Here is a 10,634-nt window from a genome sequence, read left to right on the forward strand (position 1 = left end):
TCTGCGAGCTGCTCAGGCGGCTGCAGAAGAGCTCAATCGGCTGGGAGCCGATGAGCTCCCCTACATGACAAGACGGATCCAGCAGCTGATCGACGCGGTTGCAGAACGGCACGAAGCCGGCGCCCGAGCTGATAGCCATCCCCCGCGCCGGGAGCACGCTGCGACGTCCCGCTCGCCGACTGCAAGCGGCGCACACCAGAAGAAAGATAAGGAGCCGGCTGCCAGCCGCAGCCAGACTCGCATTACCATCGAGCGCGACGCGGAGGGCCGCCCTCGAGCTGTAGAACACCAAGGAAACCTGCCTCCTCCCCCGCCTCGAAGAGAAAGACGCCTCACTCCGCCGCCTGTCACCCATCCGACTCTCGGCGACCGACTCGGCCGCCGGGAAGGAGTCGGTGAGAACGACGCCCGCCACAGGATCGACCGCCTAGCTCGATCCTTGGTGTTAGAAGAAGAAGACGATATCGGCCCGCCATGCTTTGGCCCCCGCATCCGCGACGAGCCCTTCCCCAAAGGGTTCTCGCTCCCCAGAGACACGCCCAAGTACAACGGTTCGGTGAAGCCGGAAGATTGGCTCATCGACTACTCCACAGCCGTCAGCATCGCCAACGGCAATTGGCGCGTCGCCGTGAAGTACGTCCCCTTGATGCTGCAAGGGACGGCGCGCACGTGGCTCAACAGCCTCAAGCCACACAGCATCAACAGCTGGCTGGACTTCACCGAAGTTTTCGTCCGCAACTTCACCAGCACCTACAAGCGGCCTCCCAAGCCTCGCCAGCTCTCCCTCTGCGTCCAAGGGCCCAACGAGTCGACCCGCGACTACCTCATGCGATGGGCCGAGCTCCGCAACTCCTGCGAGGGAGTGCACGAGGTCCAGGCCATCGAGTACTTCACTGTCGGGTGCCGAGAGGGCACCCTCCTCAAGCACCGACACCTCTGCGACGAGCCGGCTACCCTCGATGAGTTGCTGATCACCGCCGACAAGTATGCCACTGCCGACTCCTCCATGAAGACCGAGCTCCGAGTGGACGCCTCGGGGAAAGTAGTCGCTCCGGCTCCCAAGACGCCGGCTGGTGACCCTAATGGGCGCCCCTACCAGAACGACCACAAGCGCAAGGGCCCCATGCCGACTTCCTCCAGTCGGCAGGTGGCCACCATTGAAGACGAGCAGCCCGAGGAGCGGCCCGTTCCCAAGAAGAAGGGTGGCCGGCCGCCCTGGCAGCCGTCCTTCTCCTACGAACAAGCACTCGATGCTCCCTGCAAGTTCCACAGCAGCGCGAAGCCGTCCAACCATACAACACGGAAATGCCACTGGCTCACCCGCATCACCAAGGGCGAAGGGATGGTGCCGCCTCCGCCTCCCGGCCCGCCGCCTCCAGCTCCCCAGCAGCCGGCGGCCCGGCCGGCAGTCGGCGCCATCCAAGATGAGTTCCCCGAAGCGCACGACGCCTACGTCGTCTTCACAAGCCAAGTCGACGACAAGCGCAGCCGGCACCGGCAACACCAAGAAGTAAACGCAGTCGCCTCTAGCACCGCCGAATTCATGCACTGGTCGGAAAGGCCCATCAGCTAGAGCCAAGCCGATTTTCCCGCGTCCTGATAGACGGCGGAAGCAGTATCAACATACTGTACCGCGATACCATGGACAAGCTGAACATCAAAGCAAAGCAGCTCATGCCAAGCCGCACCGTCTTCCATGGTATCGTACCCGGCCTATCTTGCTCTCCGATCGGCAAGATCAAAATGGATGTTCTCTTCGGAGACAAAGATCACTTTCGCCGGGAAGCGATATGGTTCGAGGTGGTGGATCTGGAGAGCCCCTATCATGCGCTACTTGGCCGACCTGCTTTGGCCAAATTCATGGCTGTGCCCCACTACGCCTACCTGAAGATGAAGATGCCGAGCTCGAAGGGGATCATCACAGTAGCCGGCGACTACAAGAAGTCCATCGAGTGTGCCATGGCCAGCAGCCGGCTGGCCGAGTCCCTCGTGGTGGCAGAAGAGAAGAAGATGTTGGAACGGGTTGTGGCCATGGCCGGCAAGCAACCGGCCTTGTCCCCCAACCCCAAGGACTGTGATGCGCAGGGCTCCTTCCAGCCTGCCAAAGAGACAAAGAAGATACCTCTAGACCCAGAGCACCCGGAGAGGTTCGCCGTGATTGGGGCGAACTTGGACAGTAAATAGGAAGGCGAGCTCGCCGACTTCCTCCGTGAGAATCGAGACATCTTTGCATGGTCCCCAAAGGACATGCCGGGTGTCCTGAAGGATTTCGCCGAGCACAAGTTACATGTCCGAGCTGATGCGAAGCCGGTCAAGCAACCCCTCCGCCGACTATCAGAAGAGAAGCGAAGAATCGTGGGAGAAGAGATAGCCCGGCTCCTTGCAGCCGGCTTCATCATGGAAGTGTTCTTTCCAGAATGGCTTGCCAATCCAGTTCTGGTTTTGAAGAAGAATAACAAGTGGCGCATGTGTATATACTACACAAGTTTGAACAAGGCCTGCCCAAAGGATCCGTTTGCTTTGCCACGGATTGACCAAGTGATAGACTCCACAGCCGGATGCGAGCTGTTATGTTTTTTGGATGCATACTCAGGGTATCATCAGATCAAGTTGGACCCGGCCGACCGCCTGAAGACTGCCTTCATCACACCCTTTGGAGCTTTCTGCTACCTGACAATGACATTCGGCTTGAGAAACGCCGGTGCCACTTTTCAGCATTGCATGCAGAAATGTCTCTTGAAACAACTCGGCAGAAATGCCCACGTCTACGTAGACGACATTGTGGTGAAGACAGAGAAGCGCGGTACCCTGCTGGAAGACCTGAAGGAAACATTTGCCAACTTGCGCCTATTCCAGATCAAGCTCAACCCCAAGAAGCGCGTGTTCGGAGTGCCAGCCGGTCAGCTGCTAGGCTTTTTGGTCTCCGAACGCGGCATTGAGTGCAACCCTGTCAAGATCAAAGCCATCGAGAGGATGGAGATTCCCACCAAGCTGCAAGATGTGCAGAAGTTCACTGGCTGCTTAGCCTCCCTGAACCGTTTTATCAGCCGACTAGGAGAGAAGGCCCTCCCCCTGTACCGACTCATGAAGAAGTCCACTCACTTTGAGTGGAATGATCAAGCCGACCAAGCCTTCCATGAGTTGAAGAAAATGTTGACCACTCCGCCTGTCCTGGCTGCGCCGACTGAGAAGGAGCCCATGCTCCTCTACATCGCCGCGACAAGCCGAGTCGTCAGCACTGTTGTTGTGGTCCAGCGCCCGGAGGAAGGCCGAGCCCAGCTGGTCCAGAGGCCGGTCTACTATCTCAGCGAAGTACTGTCTAGCTCGAAGCAAAACTACCCGCACTACCAGAAGATGTGCTATGGGGTGTACTTCGCTGCCAAGAAATTGAAGCCCTACTTCCAAGAGCACCCCATCACGGTCGTGTGCACTGCCCCGCTCGCCGAGATCATAGGCAGCCGGGATGCATCCGGCCGGGTGGCCAAATGGGCCATCGCCTTGGCGCCCTACACGATTTTCTATCAACCCCGCACCGCCATCAAGTCGCAAGCATTGGCCGACTTCCTCGTCGACTGGGCCGAGACCCAGTACTTACCGCCGGCTCCCGACTCTACCCATTGGCGGATGCACTTTGACGGGTCCAAGATACGCACCGGCTTGGGAGCCGGCATCGTCCTCACCTCTCCCAAAGGCGACAAGCTCAAGTACACGCTGCAGATCCACTTCGCCGCCTCCAACAACGTGGCCGAGTACGAGGCGCTCGTACATGGGCTCCGGCTAGCCAAAGAACTCGGCATACGCCGGATCCTGTGCTACGGCGACTCAGACTTGGTGGTCCAGCAATCATCTGGCGACTGGGACGCCAAGGACGCAAACATGGCAAGCTACCGTTTCCTCGTCCAGCAGATGAGCGGATACTTCGAAGGGTGCGAGTTCCTTCACGTGCCAAGTGCCGACAACGACCAAGCAGATGCCCTAGCATGGATCGGCTCCACCCGACAAGCCATACCGACTGGCGTCTCCCTCCAGCGCCTCCTCAAGCCGTCCATCAAGCCGTCTCCAGAGTCGGATTCCATCTTCGTACCGCCTGCGCCAGAAACAGCCGGATCCGGCTCAAGAAATCCCGCAGGCGGCACGGGGACTTCGACGACTGCCCCGGGGACTGACGTAGTCGCACCCGGCCCAGGGACTTCAGAACCCGGCCCGGGGACTGCAGCAGTCGGCCCGGGGACTACAACGACACAAGAAGTGGTGGTCGACTCCAATGCAACACCCAACCCACCCACCCGAGTCATGGTGGCCACATTAACAGCAGAAGAAGTCACAGCTCCCTCATGGGCCCAGCCCATCCTCAAGTTCCTAGTCAGCAGAGAGTTGCCGGCTGATCAGGTCGCAGCAACACTAGTGCAACGACGAGCCGCAGCATACACAATAATCAACAGGGAGCTTGTGAAGCGCAGCGTCACTGGAGTCTTCCAGCGTTGCGTCGAGCCGGAAAAAGGAGTGGCAATCCTCAAAGACATCCACCAAGGCGAATGCGGCCATCACGCCGCCTCAAGATCCCTCGTGGCCAAGGCTTTCCGCCATGGTTTCTTCTGGCCGACTGCCTTGGAGGATGCTAAAGAAAAAGTCAAGAGCTGCAGAGGATGTCAAGTCTTCAGTTCCAAACAACACCTGCCGGCTTCTGCCCTCAAGACCATTCCCCTCACCTGTCCTTTTGCCGTCTGGGGACTGGACATGGTGGGCCCTTTCAAGACCGCCCGCGGTGGCATGACACACCTCTTCGTTGCGGTGGACAAGTTCACAAAATGGATCGAAGCAAAGCTGATCAAGAAGCTGAACGGGCCGACTGCCGTGACATTCATCACCGACATCACTACTCGGTACGGCGTGCCGCACAGCATCATCACCGACAACGGCACAAACTTCGCCAAAGGCGCACTGGCACGTTTCTGCGCGACACAGGGCATCCGGCTGGACTTAGCGTCCGTCGCCCACCCGCAGTCAAACGGCCAGGTCGAGCGAGCAAATGGACTTATCCTCTCCGGCATCAAGCCCCGACTGGTTGTACCACTGGAGCGATCGGCCGGCTGCTGGCTCGAAGAGCTGCCGGCTGTCCTCTGGAGTCTGCGCACTACACCCAACAAGTCAACCGGCTTCACTCCATTCTTCCTTGTGTACGGTGTCGAGGCTGTCATCCCAACAGACATCGAGTTCGACTCGCCTCGGATCACCATGTACACAGAGGAGGAAGCTAAAGAAGCAAGAGAAGACGGCGTCGACCTACTGGAAGAAGGCCGGCTGTTAGCCCTCAGCCGGTCCGCCATCTACCAGCAAGGCCTGCGCCGCTACTACAACCGCAAGGTCAAGCCAATATCCTTCCAAGAGGGCGACCTTGTGCTCCGGCTGATCCAGCGAACAGCTGGCCAGCACAAGCTCTCGGCCCCTTGGGAAGGCCCCTTCGTCGTCAGCAAGGCACTCGGCAACGACTCCTACTACTTGATCGACGCGCAAAAGCCAAGAGCACGCAAGAGAGACGACTCCGGCAAGGAGTCGGAGCGACCATGGAACGCAAACCTCCTAAGACGATTTTACAGCTGAAAAGCAGTATGTATCACGCTACCCTTTTTTTGTATTAAGTTACAAACCAACAGGCCCCCCGAACAGTACTCGGGGACTGCCTTTTATTTATCTATGAATGACGAGTGTCATATCCATGAATGTATTATTACATTTTGAAATCTTGTCCGGCACCGGGTCCGACTAGTCGGCCCGGGGACTGGCCGCCTTGAGCTATATTCTAAGTTCTTCCCGAAGCCAGCAAAGTAGTGCGCCGGCTCCCAAGTCCTCTCTTGTTGAAAGTCGCAGCTCAAAGAACTGACTGTCCGACTAGCAAGAGGGAAGACAGAAAGGACGTCCGCACGAAAAACGGCTAAGGAACAACTAACCTATATAGCAAAAATATGGCCTCCATATATGCCTGCCGGCTGTCACAGCAGCCGGCTGGCCGGCTTCCTAAAAAACTTAGCTTAAGTCCAGCAGAGCTAAAAGTACTTCCCCCTCCCCAATCGGCCAGGCACTCCCCGGCTACAGATTGCAGAGCAACTGTTTGACTAGGAGGCGGCAACCAAGGGAGGGCGGCAAAGGAAAAAAGCAGAAGGACAAAAAGCAAAAGTACAAGGAAAAACCGATTGCATAACTTATATACATAAAGCCGCCCACAGGCCGGCAACAGACTTAAGTTTGAATACACCCAGTGGATGGAATTGTGCAGACTTAACCAAACATTGTTCAAAAGCAACAAGACAGGAAAACAAAAGAAAGAAGACTAAGGCGCGACTTGGAGGCCGAGCTGGTCGGTGAAGGCAGCTCGCCGGCTGAAGGAGTGGCCGCCTAGTTGGTCCCGGCTTGACCACCTCCCGCGGCAGGAGACGCACTCGCACGCGACGTAGTGCTGGAGGCGCGGTCAGGCTGGCCGGCTTCTCCACCAGCCGGCTCGGCGTCTTCACCCTCCTCCTCCTCCTCCTCGCCCTCATCGCTGGAGTCGATCTCCTCCACCGAGTCCTCGCCATGCGTCGGGTCCAGCCCGAACCAATCTTCCGGCTGGGCGACTCCATTGTCGTCCACCTCGGGGGCGAAGACGTTGGTGTCGGTGTAGTCGGCGATCGCCGAAGCTCGCCGAATGATGGCCGGCCGCGCCGGCTCCAGCTCCATGTCGGCTTGCTGCCGCCAGGTCGACAGCTGGTCCAGGTTCAGGCCGGGATACCAGGCCTTGACGAACTCCAGCGCCCGCCTGGCGCCGGAGCGAGCCGCTGACGCTTTCCAAGCCTCGAAGCGGCCGTCGGCCACCTCCAGCCAGTCGGCGGTCCGACTGGGAGTGCGTGGGACCACTTGGCCGGGCCAGAGGGCGGCCAAGACCGCCGACCCGGCACGCTGAAGCCGGCGGAGCAGCTTGTGAGCCGGCTGGATGCGAGCCTGGATCGCCAGGAGCTGCTCCTCCAGCGAGCGGCCGGCGGTTGGCGAGATCTCGAAGCCGGCTTGCCTCTTCGCCTGGCGACGGGCTTCGACGGCCTGGTTGGCGGCAGTGGAATAGCCGGGGAAGTACTCTGCACGAAGAAGAAAAGGAAAGAAAAACACCAAAATCAGAAAAAACAAGTCGAATGGCAGATGGCAAGAAAGGACGAGGGGGTAGATGACTTACCGTCAACCAGGTCCTCAATCTGGCCATAACCAGAGACCAGAGTCTGCTTGACCTCTGCCCAGCCGGCCGCCTCCGTCTCGAACTCGGCCTGGAGGGCGGCCTCGCGATCCTGCGCAGCCTTCAGCGCAGCCTTGTGGCCTTCCTCCTGATCGGCCAGCTTCTTGACCAGGCGGTCGCGCTCCTGCACCAAGGCGGCGAGCTCCGCGTCCCCCAGCTGTGCCCTCAGACTGGCGTTGGCTGCTGCAGAGATAGAAGAAAAAGAAGAACAATGAGGAATGATCAAGGAAGATCCGAGCCGACTGCTCAGCAGTCGGCCCGAATCTCGGGGACTACACCCAGTGGGTGCGCTGACGCGCCCCCACATGAGAGAAAGGTCAAGTCACATACCTCGGCTTTCCGTGAGATCGGCGGTCTTCTGAGTTAGCTCCCGAGCCTGGGAGTTGAAGGCGGCCGCTCGGAGGTTGTGGTAGTCCTGCAAAGACAGACAGAAGACCAAAGTGAGAACAAAAGCAGCAAAAACAAAATCTCCAGGGAGTTCCAAGCTGCCTGCTCAGCAGCCGACTCGGAACTCGGGGACTACACCCAGTGGGTGCGCTGACGCGCCCCCATGAGAGAAATCAAGGTCAAGAAAGAACAAGATAAGAATACTAACCCGGATGGCTGCCCGCGTGGCGAGGAATTCGTCGGTGAACTGCCTCAGCGCCGCGGCTTTGCTCTGCAGCCGGGTCCGGACGTCTTGCGCAGCGACGTTCACCACGGCCGACCCTCCGCCCGGCGTCCACCCCGAGGTAGCGCTGGCCGCCTCCGCGTCTCGGGCCGACGAGCTGGAGCCCACGGCCGGCTGTGGCTCCAACGCAGCCTTCTGCGGTTCAGACGCGGACTTCCCTGCGCGCCGGCTTGGCGGAGCCCGGACCGCCACCTCATGCCCCGCGGCCGGCTCGCCCTCCGCCGACTGTGCGGACGCAGGCTCAGGCTGGCGGCCTTGGGTCGCCCTAGTCGGAGGAGTTGGCCCCGGCGCCTCCCCCAAGATGACGACGTCGTCGCCGCTTCCTCCCAGCCCCGGCTGGGAACCGCTGGCTCCCCCTGGCGAGGGATCCACGTCCCCGGGCGCCATGGTGCGCAGGGGGTGACCATCAATGCCTCCCCTGCCGCCGCTTCGGCCTCGGCCTCTGCCTGGGCCTTGGCTGCAGCCTCGGTGAGCGCCTTCGCCGCCTCCTCCTCCCGAGCTGCCTGGGCGGCGGCTGCCCTCCTTGCCTCTGCCTCCCGCGCTTCCTGCTCCTCCCGCGCCTCCCGCGCGTTCCTCTCCGTCGCCTCCAGGAGGGCGGCGTGGGGATCTACGCGGCGGGTGGTGCTCCCAGAGCCCCCTGGCGACTCGATGACGGAGCCGGCGGCCGCCCGCTCAAGTGATAGCGGAGCCCTGACCATTGAAAAAGAAGACGAAGATTCAAGTACCATCAAAGGAAAGAAAGAAGGACAGTACGAAGAAAGAGAGAACTTACGCCGACACAGTCTACGGCTGCTTCACCACTTTGTGGAAATGAGCCGCCTTCGCGGCCGCCTCTTCCCGCCTGGTGGCCGCCGCCCCACCCCTAGGCTTCTTCGTCCGGCTACCAAACATGCCCTGGGTGGCGCGACGTTTCTGGCCTCTACCCCGAGCAGGCTGCGCGCCGGAGGAGCCCGCGCCGCGTCCGGACGTCGGCTGGCGATGTGGGACGGCTTCGGCTTCATCCTCGTCCGGCCAGTCCTTGAAGGTAGCGGTGAACCCGGAGCCGCCTGCTTCGCCGCCGGCTTGGCCGCCAGCCGGCTCGGCGGCGTCCTCCATATGGACCGCCCCCAGGTCGGGGTCCTCCTGGTCGTGTTCGGTCCGGTCGGGGACAAAGCGGCGCTCCACGTCCGCTTCGCCGGCCGGCCGAAGCAGAGGATTCCGTCAAAAAGAGCGAGTCGACTGAGCTAGAGTCGGCCAAGAGGAACTCGGCGACAAAGCTGAGAGAGAGAGAGAAAGAGAAAAAGAGAAGGGGAGCGTACCGTAGGCGGAGGATTGGCGCGGCTGTATGGCTCCTTGCCGAATTGCCAGTCGTCGGAAAGCTGGCAGTTGGTGAGGTAGTTCACCATGTCGGCGGCGTCGGGCTGCGGCATCTCCTTGGTGCACATCCGGCTCGGATCGAGCTGGCCGCTCATCTGACAGATCAGATGAGGCCGGCTCTGGAGCGGGAGGACCCGGCGCGTGACGAACGCGGCCAGGAGGTCGGGCCCCGTCAGGCCCTCCGACTGGACCATCACCCGCAGATGGGCGATGGCGGCGTTTCCTCCCTGCGACAGCGTCACCGCCCGGAAGGACCACTGGGGCAGCCTCCCCGCCGGTGGGCCGGCTACGTAAGCCGGCAGGTTGATGTAGTCGCCCCGTGGAGCGATGTTCCGCACGTAGAAGTATGACTTCTGCCACTTCTTCACCGATTGGATCAGCGTGATGACGGGGAAGGGGTTGTCGGCGCCCGATCTCCGCGACGCGATGAAGGCGCCAGTGTGGGCCGGCACGCCCTTGCTGCGCGTACCCAGCTTCGACTGGAAGAACTCCCCCCAGAGCTCGAGGGTGGGGAGGACGCCGAGATAGCCCTCGCACAGGGTGACGAAGGCCGACAGCAGCACCACCGCGTTGGGGATGAGGTGATGCGGCTGGAGCTGATAGAAGTCCAGCCAGGAGCGGAAGAAGGCGCTCACTGGCTGGCCGAAGCCGCGCAGGAAGTGCGAGTGGAAGACCACCCGCTCGCCATCCCGCGGCGCCGGCCTGATTTCCTTCTCCGGCGCGAGGCGGACCTCCACTTTGTCCGCGCTGGGCAGACGCCGGGTGTCGCGGAGGAAGTCGATGTGGTCATTGTGGACGATGGAGCCATCCCAATCCCCGCCAAGCTGCTCTACGTGGGGAGGCATAGCGGAAGCTAGCACGGCGGTGGAGGAGCGTGCGAAGGAAGAGCGCGGCGGCGAGGCGCTGTCGCAAGAACGAGCAAGGCGAGAAGATAAAGGGAGTAGGAGGAGCGTGCGAGGGTCTGCCGCCCTCCACCTCCCCCAACTTATAGTCTCGCGCGGCCGAAGAGGCCGGATGTGGGGGGGAGATGTGGGATTAACTGCGCCCACTACCGCACGGAACGTGCGGGCGGTTTCGGGATTCAAAGGATCCGCACCTGGGCCGGGGCGCGGACGTGGCGGGCCCCCTCCTTGCGGCGCCGTCCCGTCACGCGCGTGGGCTGGCAGGCTTTCCGGCCACATGGCACGCCAACGGCCCGAGGCCGGCCCGCGGCCCGGAGCACGAGCCTGCGGGTTCCCGCCCCCCGACTCCAGAAGAATTCGACTAAAGGCGGCGCGCCTGCACCAAGGCCGGCTCCCAGCTGCCGGCTTGTCATGATAGGAAGCTGATCGAGCTTCTTGAACCCCACTC

This window comes from Triticum aestivum, chromosome 2D (genome assembly GCF_018294505.1).
Source record: "Triticum aestivum cultivar Chinese Spring chromosome 2D, IWGSC CS RefSeq v2.1, whole genome shotgun sequence".
NCBI lineage: Eukaryota > Viridiplantae > Streptophyta > Magnoliopsida > Poales > Poaceae > Triticum > Triticum aestivum.